General features: G+C 38.1%; 1 protein-coding gene across 5 annotated transcripts in view; it reads left to right on the top strand.

Moving 5' to 3' along the window:
• The window catches only part of plxnb2a.1 (plexin b2a, tandem duplicate 1), a 232,899-nt gene that overhangs the window by 21,019 nt on the left and 199,681 nt on the right, over positions 1–12,199 (top strand). For 2 of the 5 annotated variants that reach the window (XM_041977967.1, XM_041977964.1), the window contains exon 2: positions 2,807–2,860. The exons of 2 other annotated variants lie outside the window; for them this stretch is intronic. The gene's annotated coding sequence lies outside the window, so the exon portion shown is untranslated. The remainder of the gene's footprint in view (positions 1–2,806; positions 2,861–12,199) is intronic. One more of the 5 variants, XM_041977966.1, reaches the window with a different exon arrangement.

Below are 12,199 nucleotides of genomic sequence, written 5' to 3'. Positions count from 1 at the left end.
TGGTGTAAATCTAAATTTTGAACAGGATATATCGATTCACAAGTGACAAATTGACAATGGTTTGATGTTTGCTGATATCAGAAATTCTGATATATGATTTTCTGATTCAGTTCAGGAGACGATGTCAAAAAACAATAACTTGTTTTTAAAAAGAAAATATTAAAAAGTAATATTTTAGATTTTTATTCATGATCTCTGACATTTAAATAAAAAACAATCTATTCTTTTAATAAAAATAGACAATACCGAGAGTCAGTATTGGTCTCAAAATTCATACAGAGTTAAAAAAAAAAAAAAGAACAAAATAAAAATATTTCTTGTTGACATTAAAACAGGATGTAAACCATACCCCTCTTTAGCGTCTCATACGAAATATTTTCAGAACTTTGTTCTATTAACCAAGGTAGTACAGTCTGGCAACAGAAACAAAGAAAACCCAAAACCATCACATTCTGGAAGTTGATGTTAGCTGTACTTATAGCACTAGTCATGTTGACCACTCAAAGCGCTTTACACCACATGTCACATTCACCCATTCACACTCATACAGCACTTCTACTTATCCACTGATAGACAGATCGGGAGGCATTGTGGGGTTCAGTATCTTGCCCAACAGTGTCTCTGACATGTTGTCTGGATTCGACCCACCGACTCTCAGGTTGGCAGACAACCGCTCTTCCTCCTGAGCTACAGCCAGCTACTTTTAATGCATCAATGTTTTCATCTTGATTTATGCTATTGGCTTGTTGATAATTGAATCAATATATCGTGTTGGATGCATGATGTTGGATATTTGGCCGATATCTAGTATGCCAATATTTTACAACTCATATGGCTAATTAGGTCTGTGTGTGAACACACACACCTAATTGCAGAGATTATCTAGTTTCCCTCTTGTGGAATTAAAATACAGTATTATTCAGCATACTCTTTGTCATGTTGGCCTTTTAGGAAATGCCGAGGTAAATGGTAAATGGTCTGTATTTATATAGTACTTTGCTGTACCTGGAACGATACCCAAAGCGCTTTACATCATACATCACATTCACACACACATTCACGCACTGATGGCGGAAGGTGGCATGCAAGGCGCTCAACCACGACCCATCAGGAGCAATTAGGAGTAGGGCTGGGCGATTAATAGAATTTTAATCGCAATTACGATCTGGGTTTTCAACGATCATAAAAATGAAATGGTCCGATTATTTTTGTCCTTCTCAGTTTCCTCTTGTGCTGTTTTCAGTTGCAAATCGAGCGCAGCTGGCATTGCAGCGCTCTGGTGCAGACTCCTCCCACAGCCCCGACTGCTTTAGTTTTCTTCAGTGTGAGTTGCAAACACCTCGCCAGTTATGGGCTGGACACACGGGAGGCGACGTCACCCCTTCTCCATCATTTTATATCGAACTTGCGCGATGAGGCGGAAATCGCTGCTCTCCTCCAGCCAAGCAACAGGCAACAGTCGTGCATGTGAAATGTTGCTCTTGTGCACGCAAACGTGCACACGGGGGCTTGCAATGCGACACAAGAAAATAGAAAAATGTTCCATTTTTGTGAGTCGCGACTAAATAATCCACCAGCTCCCAGAGTCACAGAGAGACAAACGTTATAAACAAACAGAAATTTTTTGTCATTTAACACAGCAAACAATCCGGGATTTAAGAAACTCATCAACACTTTGGACAAATGGCATCAGTGCCATCTCAATACCATTTTAGTGGAGTGTCTCTCCTGCCCTGTATGATGAGTGTGGTGAGGGTTGTTGTGAAAGACGTGGCGACGGTCCAATGTTTCGCCACCACTATGGAACTGTGGTCAAGTAGTATAGAAATGTCTCGCTACATTTTATTGACGCGGATTTCAACGTGTAAACGAAATGTCTTCAGACTATTTTTTTCCAGATCACACCGGGCAGAACATAGCTGCTGGTCTCAGAGAAACAATAGCTACAGGGACCTAGTAGAAAGAAACTAGTCTGTATTACCACAGTAAACACTTAAAATGTCACAATGACCCCCCCCCCCCCCCCCCCCCCCCCCCCCCCCCCCCCCTGCCCTGCATGTATTAGAAGTAACCCTTTTTAACACACCTGAATTAAATGAATGGCTCATCAACAGGCTGCAAATAAGTTGATGAGGAAGTTCATTCATTTAAATCAGGCGTGTTGGAGTAGGAACACGTCTTAAGACATGCAGGACGGTGGGTCCTGAGGACCTGGATTGAGAAACACTGTGTTAACATGTTGTTAACATGATGTGCAAACATAGATGTTTTAATAGTAGAAGCTTTGCTCAGACTGAAGCGTGCATCTCATTGACATTGTCTGCTCGTAGTCAAGTGTTGTGCATGATCACACACCAAATGCAGTGTGACCGAGATCCACACATGGTGACATCTGGGTGTGAATGAGTGTCTGGAGGGCAGGCTCTCCACACGTGGTCTGAGGTCACACGTCTTTTTCGTTTCACAGAACGTATGGAGACACAGGTGGTGAGTTTGAGGTGGTGAGGCTGTAACTGAGTGAGAAAATGACGGATATGTGGATGAATGCGTACCCATGGTTACATTTTGTCCTCTCGACTCTGCCACAGGAAACCTCAAACCGCAACCCTTTCCTCCTCTCATTTGTCTTTTCTTTTAACACTTTCTGCATTTATTTCCTAAAGTTTCATGTTTTTTTAGGTCTCAGTCTGCTCATTTATTTTCACCTTATTTCACATTCTTTCCTCACTGTGCAGAACTTTTTCTTTTTATCATTTCAGGCGCCTTCCTGTTTTATTTATTCATGATTATTATTTTTTTCTTCCAGGATGGAAGGGGTCTCCACATGAATTGATTTGAAAAGGTGTGAGCCTCCTTCATTGTAAGTCTAAGCACTATTTAATGTTTTATTTATTTTTATCACACAATCACCACACCACAGTTCATGCAGTGATGGTAATCATGAACACACACGTCTGATTACAGATGGAGCATGCTTATTTTAAATTAGTCACTTGTTTTATTTTTCCTCATTTGTGAAGCTGTGGTAATTCGATTTTGGAACAACAGGCTTGTCCCTCTACATCTATGACAAGGTTTTATTCATGAATAATATGAATAATAACTCTCGTCCTTATTGTCACCATCTTGTAGCATTTTACTAATCAGTTTAAAAAATGGAGGTCAGCTAGGACTAAAGGTAAATAATTAGAAGGTAAGTTATATGAGTTGATCAGCCTTTCTTGTAATCGCTTTCAGCACTGAAACTGAGCATTTTGGAGACATTTGAAGATTTTTCAGGTTCTGACTGTAGTGATGCGTGGTCTGGAAATTTTTATTTTTCGCTTGCAACAACAGATTGTCTTTTTAGTTAATTGCCAGAATATGAGCCAATATCACCTTTTATTTAATGGCAGTGGGGGGGACCTAGCTAAAAAAGTGCTGGTGCTAACCTTGCTAACACTGGATATTTTACAGATTTGCACTTAAAGGGGTAGTGCACCCAAAAATGTTTTTATTTTTTTTTTTAGTGGTAAAAAACACAGTCTTATTTAATTGTGATGAAAATCACACATACTGTTGATAAAATTTTTATTTTTCTCATTTATTTAAAAAACTGGATTTTGTGGGTAAAAAATGGCTCGTGACGGCCTCTACAGGGCAAAACCAAGTTTAGTTTGTTGTGATGTAGAGCCATACTGCTGCTTTTCCACGTCACGAGAAAATTTAAAAAACCCCCACCCCTCCCTCCAGATGCAAACAGATGGGTCCTCGCTCTGCAGGCATGGAAAACCACGCCCATCAACACATAAGAATGGTGAATGGGACCGATTTGTGCTTTTGAGGGGTGTAAAAGAACACCAGACTTTATTCTTTACCTGCTGATTCTCATCTGGTAACAGACAGCAGCTCAAATCGTAGCAGCGGCAACTTCCAGCAGCACTTCCTGCAGCTGCCACAACCTGCTGCGAGTCTCCACAGCTTTTCAGAGCTGCTGTTGCTGCTGACAGGCCAGCTAACAGCGCTAACGTCTCAGACTGATACGGTTCAGGACCACCTGGTTCACGTGTAGCTGAGGAGATTCAGGAGGGGGAAATTCTTCCACCTCAAAGACGCTCTGTGGCGTAGGTGCTTTCTGAATCTTGCTTTGCATCTTGCCAGTGAGCTGAGCTGCTGTCTGTCAATTATTTTTGCCTGTGTGTCCCGACCCGCCCACTCTCCTCACACCTCCCACCGGTGGTGTGTGGAGTTATGCAACAAGCAGGGGATGTAATTGACTTTAAATGTATGGCAACAAGCGTCTACAATCTAGCCACTGTGTGTATATTGCCTAAAATATTTTGAAAATTTTTAGTTTTAATGAAAATTCTGAATATTAGACTTTTTTTGGTCTTTTAGAGGAAACAGTGAACTTGGTAAATAGACCTGTTTGTCCAATCTAAACATGTATCCTGAACACAGCTTCAAACATCCTGTTTTTCCTGTTTTGAATGCTGTTTCTGCTGCATTTCTGTGTATTTTGTCTTTCCTTAAAAACATTAACCTGCTTACTGTCTTGAAGCACAGTTTCTTCCTGAGGTAAATCAGGGTCAATAGGCTTCTTCTTGTTTAGCTCAGTAGTGTTTGGTAAGTGATTTCCTATTTGGCCTGAGCAGTGGGAGGAAAAAAACCCTACACAGGGAGCTGCACCTTGTATTGAAAACAGCAACTGAACCTTTTTTTTATTTTCACAAACTGGATCAGAAATGCTGTTTTAAAAACAACTAAAATGCCTGTTTGAAAGTTAAACCTCCTTTTGTAGTGGAGGGCGGTGTTTTAGGATAGGTTACAGTTAGAATAAAGAACTCAGGAATGCATTATATTCTGACAAATGGAGCCATCATATATGAGACTGTGTGGTCCTTTTCCTACTGCCTCATCTTCTTTCACCTTCTCTAAGCTCTGGGTCATCAAGTTTCCTCAGACCAAACATTTAAACACCCACCTTCCTTGCTGCAGTTTACTGCCTCTCTACCATTTCATCCCATGTCTTTCAGTTAATTTTATGACCCATTTTATGAATGCTAAAAGGATTATACAGCAGTGTGAAACTTTTAATCTGCAGGAAACAAATGAAGCCTGTTTGCAGTGGTGCTGAATACCTGCAAATCTTATTACTTATGCTGCAAGCCCCCTCAAACATTAACCGGCTTTCACTTTTACCAAGAGGAGCTACATATAATGATTGCTTTTCTTATCACTTATCATTGTGGTTGTTGCTTATTGCCTGGAATTGCCATATACATCAACCAAGCTAATATACATTTGGGTTATTTAGGACAAAAAATGTTTAGATGAAAATAAAGAACCATAAAGTACTTGTGCTAAAAACTGTTATATTCTTCTCAGGTGGCTAAATGACTGATCATTTTAACTTTGAGAAACTAAAAGCATAATTAAAAAGATTTTATACTCTGGTAGGAGCGTGCTCACGCAAACAAAAGTCTCTTTGTTCCAACTTTTCTCCCAGATGGGGGAGTGGGAGGAGCCAGTTGTTAAACTTATTTAAATCCTCAAGCTTTTTCTCTGGTATTTTTTTTTTTTTTTTTTTTTAGCTTTACAGAAAACTATTTAATTTTAGGCTAGTTTTGCGATAGTGACAGTCAAAATTTGACAGGAAAGTGGGAAATAGAGGGGGACTGACATGAACCAAATGGCCACTGGTCATCTGCAGTAAGATAGATACCTTCAGCTTTAACAGCTGCGTCACAGTGCAAAAAAACAAGGAGGATGCTCAGAAAGTGCTGTCCTACTTTAAGCCCATTCCTTTACTACGAAGTCAGTTTTTGACTGTAAATGACTCTTTGGGTAATTTATTATTAAATTCACAGTGTCAACCAAAGGCAGGATACCAATACCAATGTTAAGATACAAACATAAAAACCTTTAGATTTTTTTTGAAACCAAAAGAGCAAAAGAGTGAATTCCACATATCTAAAATATAAACATCTTGTTTCTCATTGACATTTTACCCTTGGTGTTCCTCCTGACACCTTCTTGAATTTCTGTCCTTAGATTTGATTGTTAAGCTCTTCTAGAAATGTCTCCTTGTTTTAGTTTTGGAAAGCGTTCTCCTGCCCTGATTACTTGCAGAGATCTGGCTTGTTACTGAGTCATGTTGAAGGCATGGGGGTTATGTAATGTCATCAAAGCTCAGATTTAGTACTTTGGTCACTGTGTATTTAGTAAGTATTCCTGGTAAAGTGCTACTTGAGCTGGATTTTGTGAGACCCTAGGTTTCAGTTTGGGTTGTTAAGCTGCGTGTTCTTGTGTCTTTTCCTGTGTGTTTGACCCTGCATGGGTTCATGTCCTCTTCCTTTCCTTTTTGGCTTTTTATTGCTCTTTTGCTTCCTCAGATTTCCTTGTTGGTTCTTTCTAGAAACTTTTACATAAGAGTACACAACTTTTGAAAAGACAGGAGTTAGTTCCATGTTTTTGTTTTATATTCACTCATATTTTTTGTCATCTTTATTAACATGCTTATCATCACTTTATAAGCTGACTGTTGCTTGATTTAATTACAACCTCAGCATTTCCTGCATATGCTTCATATTTAAAGCCGTCTAGCAGTTTAAGGGGTGTAACTTAAAACCTATGACTACTTATAATTGGAAACATTTAAATAAATATCATTTGTAGAATATCAGATGTATTTTAAAGTAAGCAGCTCAGTTTTTTTGTTTGTTTTTGCACAGATTAGCAAAATGCATCCATAAAACTAGAAACACAACTGTAATGAAAGACTTAAACACAAATATGAAGGAAGGCAAGAATAGAACTCGGAGAGAAAACACATTTGTAAAAAGGCCAAATAATATCTCCTTAATTTGGGCAGCATCAGCTGTTTCTACATAGTGGTTAATGTACTGGATCAGCTTATTACAGACTTGTAGTTCTGAAGGGTTTGAATATTTTTTTGTATTCGAGGTTCAAAGTTAAGTAACTTTATTGTCCGATATAAAGAAATTAATCTGCTGCCAGCAACAACAACATGGACTTGGGCACACAAACTATTAAAGCCTATAGATTCAAAGATAAATGTGCATTTCGTAATTAATCATGCAGATTTTGCAATCTGAGCACACAAATAACATGCCTATGTTGTGACTTATGTTCCAGACTTCCACACAACTTTATGTTGCTCATACATGTTTACTTTAGTCTGGTTTTATTATCTTCAGACATCTTAAACCTGATGTTGCCTGTAGTATGTGAAGCTTTTCACATCTCTTTAACTGGCTTAAAAGATTATTTGCCTTTTCTTGTTTTCTCAGTTTAATTTTTGTCTTTGTAAATAAAAAAAAAAAATACATTTGTTGAAAGAGACAACACTGACAGAAAGATAGATGCATGAAGTAAAATATATGCTAACAAGCTTTTAGCTTAACAAGCTGTTTCTACACATTTAACTGGACTGAATTAAAAACTAAACATTCCATGCTATTTTCTCCCTGTACTGTGTATTTTTTTTTTATATAAGGGAATGGCTGGTTTGAGACTTTATCTCAACAGGTCTGTGTATTCAAGGAGCCTGAAACTGAATTAAAAAAGAGCTGGTTGTCCTGACAAAGGCCTAATGTGTACATCAGGTGTTATGGTTAGTTGTTTTCTTGTTTCTTTTAGTGTTTTTCTTCTCGTACAAATGCTGGACGGACGAGCTTTATCAGTTACACTGACTGCTAAATGAAACCAAATGTTGAATTTTTAACTGAATATTTGGCACAAAATGAACACAATTCGGGCTCAATCTGCTTCTGAGCGCACATGAAATCTTTTCTCGTGTTTCAGCAGTTTAGATTCGCTGATTATCTGTTTTTGTGTTTAAAGTGTTTCTGTGTGTTTGTGTTTAGAGAATCTCAGCATTTCAGTTAATTGCTGGCGGTTTGTAAACGAAGCAGAGGGTTGTGGGAAGGTCGTGGCATTAAGACTGCTGTGTGTGTGTGTGTGTGTGTGTGTGTGTGTGTGTGTGTGTGTGTGTGTGTGTGTGTGTGTGTAATTTCTTGTCAGATTTCATGCCTTTTACAGATATGTTGCCTGTCTTTGTGCATTAGGCTCTGTTTGAATGTTGGTCTTGCATAACTCCGCGCTGGACGTGGGTTGAGTAATTGGCTGCACATTTAATTTGCCGATGTCAGTCTGACTGGACAAACATCTGCTCCACATCTGCATGTGGATTCCAGCAAACCCACGAGGAACATAGAAATGGCAACAAACCAAAAAATCAAGGAGGAACTTGATTTGAGTTATTCTGTAATGTTTTGGAGGCCTCATGAGGATAAAAGATTTAAATGAAAAATGGGAGGGAAACATAACGGTCTGAGAAGATAGTTCAGAAAGCAGTTAAATGTCTTTCTAAACAAATTTGCTAACTGTGAAGATAATTTAGTTTTTATTATAGAGGTTAAAGAAATAAACAGAAAAAACTTCCACCATTTCTTTAGAAAATGTTTTAATTTTTTAATTGTATAGATAATTTGCACATTGGCTGTCTGACAGTGAGTTAGATGAGTTAGCCTGTCTAAGAGCTTTAATCTTTCTAAGCTTTATGTTTAGCTTAGCCTGTCTAAGGTTGGAATCTAAGGTAAAATGCTAACCCACTCAAATCAAAAGGTGTAACACCAAAAAGAGAAGAACTAAAAAAAACAAACTCCCTTTGTAGATAAAAAATCTAGTTTGAAAATGTACTTTTTGCATTATTGCTTGCTTAAATTTTTTTAGTTTCATCAGTAAAACTGATATTTTCCAAACAGAAACTTACCAAGAAGTTGCTGTTTAGATTGTAAATAATTGCTACTAAATACTGAATTTTATGCTAAAAGCCAGCAGAGGTGTGTTCTGCAGAGGAGTTTCTTTATATTTGCTAATGTAAACTTCAAGTCAGGAACAATGAGCATCGCTGTAGCTTCAACTGTGTTCAGCATTCTTTACGCTTGTTGTGGTACTTTAGTTCTCATCAATACTTCAAGCTTTTAATGGTTCAAATTGTTCAGTTCAAATATTAAAACCATTTCAGTGTCAAAATGTTGAACTTCTTTTGCAGATGTTTGCTGTGAATTGGTCTTTATACATTTGTATTGATTTTTAAATTAATAAGAGCATTTAAAAATTAATGGAGAAGCTTCCAAACCCATGGAAAAACAACATCAACGGCATGATATGCTACAAATTCTGAGAATCCTTAACTCTCTTACTATCAGTAAGACTTTTGCTAATTTAGCATTAAGCACTGAGCGTTCACACAGAAAAAGCATCTTCTAGGTAACCTTGGATTTGACCGACTTGTTCTATGTTATGTTACTACGGGTACAAGCTTTCAAGGCTTTCTGTTTGGCCAGAGAGCAGCAACAAGCTCCATTACATTTATGTGAATGACCACAGTGCAGGGTGACTGCCTTCTACAAGGGACTTCTTGTCGTTCAAACTCATTGCAACAATATCTGTGTGCACCCTGCTAGATTTCAGTTTTCACCCATTTTAGCTCACACGCCTCATTATTTTATTTGACAGTAAGGCCTAGTAAGGTCACGCCTTTCTTTTCAGTTGATGCTACAACTAAAGTTCTTTTTATGATTTGGGGGTTTTGTGACACTCTGTACATGTTGTAATTGTTGCAGTTCAAAATGGAAAAATCCAGGATAAACTTCCAGTTTTTTCTTAGTTTTCTCCACTTGTATGAAATCTTGAACTTCTATGTGTTGTTGGTAGTTTTAGCTTCTGCCTGCATTCTGGTTTATGCCCACAAATAGTCCCGTCTTCCTCAGTCTTTTTTTTACAAATTTAAATGTCTGCCAGTGTTGCAAACCTGCTGATGGTGCAAACTGGATTTGAAAAGAAAATTTTAAATATAGGTTTTAAATTTGAGTTTGTAGTAATAAAATGTTGAATTGCTTTTGGTAATACATCCAAGAATGCAACAGCCAGTCTATTTAGCACACAAGGAAGGATTCATGGTCATGATTCATAGCTTGAATAAAAACAAAAAATGAGGCAACCTTGTGGGCTTACACTTGATAAAAGATAAGGTAAAAGTAAATCATGTCAGTATTATCTAACATCTAGGTTGTAACTTTTTTGTAAAGGCCTGCTAGATGTTAAACTGGCTGTCATTCCTCCCACAATCCTGCACACAGCCCTTGATGTTAAACAGTCCTTAGATCTAAAACAGCAAAGAGTTGGTGCTGCTCTGCAACCAGTTTTTCTGACCAAGAGACAGTTCAAAGACTGAAAGTGGGTCGTGATTGCGCTCTGGCTCTGAATCAGCACTAAAACAACTTCAGTGCAAATTAGGTATGTGAGCGCTACCATAAAAGGTGGTATTTGATGCATCAGTTCATTCTTTCATCCCAAAATGCTTTGATAAAGGAGAAGGTGGAAAACTGGAAATAGTCACTGTACTGTTCTGCATTTGTCTTATTAGAAATGAACAACAAGCACTGAGAAACTCAGAAAGAACCTTTAGTGCTTTATAAATTAGAACTACCAATAGACACATGAATCACAGTGCAAACCACGGAGCTAAGATAAGAATACAAGTTTTGCAACCAGTTTTGTAACTTGTACCTCTCTATTTGTAAGTCTAAAAATTGGAGGTACAAATTAAATCTACAACTACAGATTAATTCTACAAGTTTAAACATGTAAGTCAGTTTTACAACATTACAACATTCAACATTACGACATTAGGGAGCCATGAGAGTCGCACTTTACAATGTAAAGTTTGGTTATGGACACAGAATCTTAGTCCTCCCCTCTCCATGATTGGTTAGGGATTAGAGAAATCTGATTGGTCCTTGAGTAGTCATGTTACATGTGTGACAAATGTTTTGTGAACTGACTCCTATTTTCAGACTTGCAGAATTAATCAGTACTTGCAGATTTGATTTGTTCATGTACTTGTTGTAGTTCCAATTATGGAGACACGGTTATAAAACATTTGACCCTATCCTAGGTCCACCCATTGCTCTGGTTGCAGCAGATGCAGCATTTCTACATGTTGCAATGCAAAGCACATGGTTTGCTTTGCTGTTACTGCACTGCTTCATTTGGTGAATAACTTACATGAAGCTTAACATATTTGTTTGTGTAACAGCTGGTAATCTACGTGACTCATTGTCATGGAAATAATCAGTAAGTGGATAGAGCTTTTTTTACAGCTGATATTAAATGCAAAATCCTGAACATAACCCCCTACTGAGCCATTTATGTAAGGTGACCACGGTGGTCCATGGTGACCACAGGCAGCCACCTTTGTGTCTCTGGAAACTTGCTAATAAATTGGTCACAATTAGAAATATACCTCTGAGTTAATTGTAATCCATCGGCTCAGTATATTTGCTGGTCTCCAGGTTTTGTTCATGAGCAAAAACTATTTCTGCTCCTGCTGTCATTTCCTGTGGTGTGTTTTTGATTCTTTACATCAGTGGGTATTTCCTGGAGGTGTGTTGTCTGGAATAATTGTCTACCCCTCCACCCTTTCCCCTCCTTCACTTTCACTGTCATTTCCCCCCCTCTCATTCTTGCAGTATTGTCTTTTTATGTGTGCACGTTGTAGTAAATTCCTGCTGGAGTTATGAAGCGATTAGTCATATGGTATCAGTTTATTTTGCCAGTAATGGAAGTTTCTAGCAGCCAGAAACATCCCTCTGTCAACTTCCCAACGTTCTTCTCCTCCCCTCTTGTTTCATATTTAACTCTCTCCCTCCCTGTACCCTTTTTACTTTTTTTTATTACTTCCTTTATTCTATTCCTTTTTCTGAACCATTCCTCCATCTTATCATCTTCTGTTATCGTGCTCTTTTCTCCTTTTTGTTTTTGTTTCATATTGCCCCTCCCTCTATCATCATTTCCTACTTTGTCTTCTCTTGGTATTCTTCAACATGAATTCTTCTCCACCCCTATGTAGAGGATGACAAAATAACCCAGGCCCTCCCAGCAAATAAAACATGAGCGAGAAGTGAAGGAGCATTTCACTTAAAACTCCTCAAACATTGCAATAATTAAGACAAATGACCCCTATCAGAGATGTTTACTTGTCACATTAGTGATATGGGTTGTCTTTTTCCAGGTCAACTTGCCATGTCTGCCCTGATAAGTATTCTGCAATTAACTTGCTTGACAAGCTTAATGTTCTGTCAGTTGGAGAGGGGGGATGGTCGGTAAAAGGCCATAAACACACACAGAC

The sequence above is a fragment of the Melanotaenia boesemani genome, chromosome 23 (assembly GCF_017639745.1).
Source record: "Melanotaenia boesemani isolate fMelBoe1 chromosome 23, fMelBoe1.pri, whole genome shotgun sequence".
NCBI lineage: Eukaryota > Metazoa > Chordata > Actinopteri > Atheriniformes > Melanotaeniidae > Melanotaenia > Melanotaenia boesemani.
This window is presented reverse-complemented; position numbering and strand designations above follow the sequence as displayed.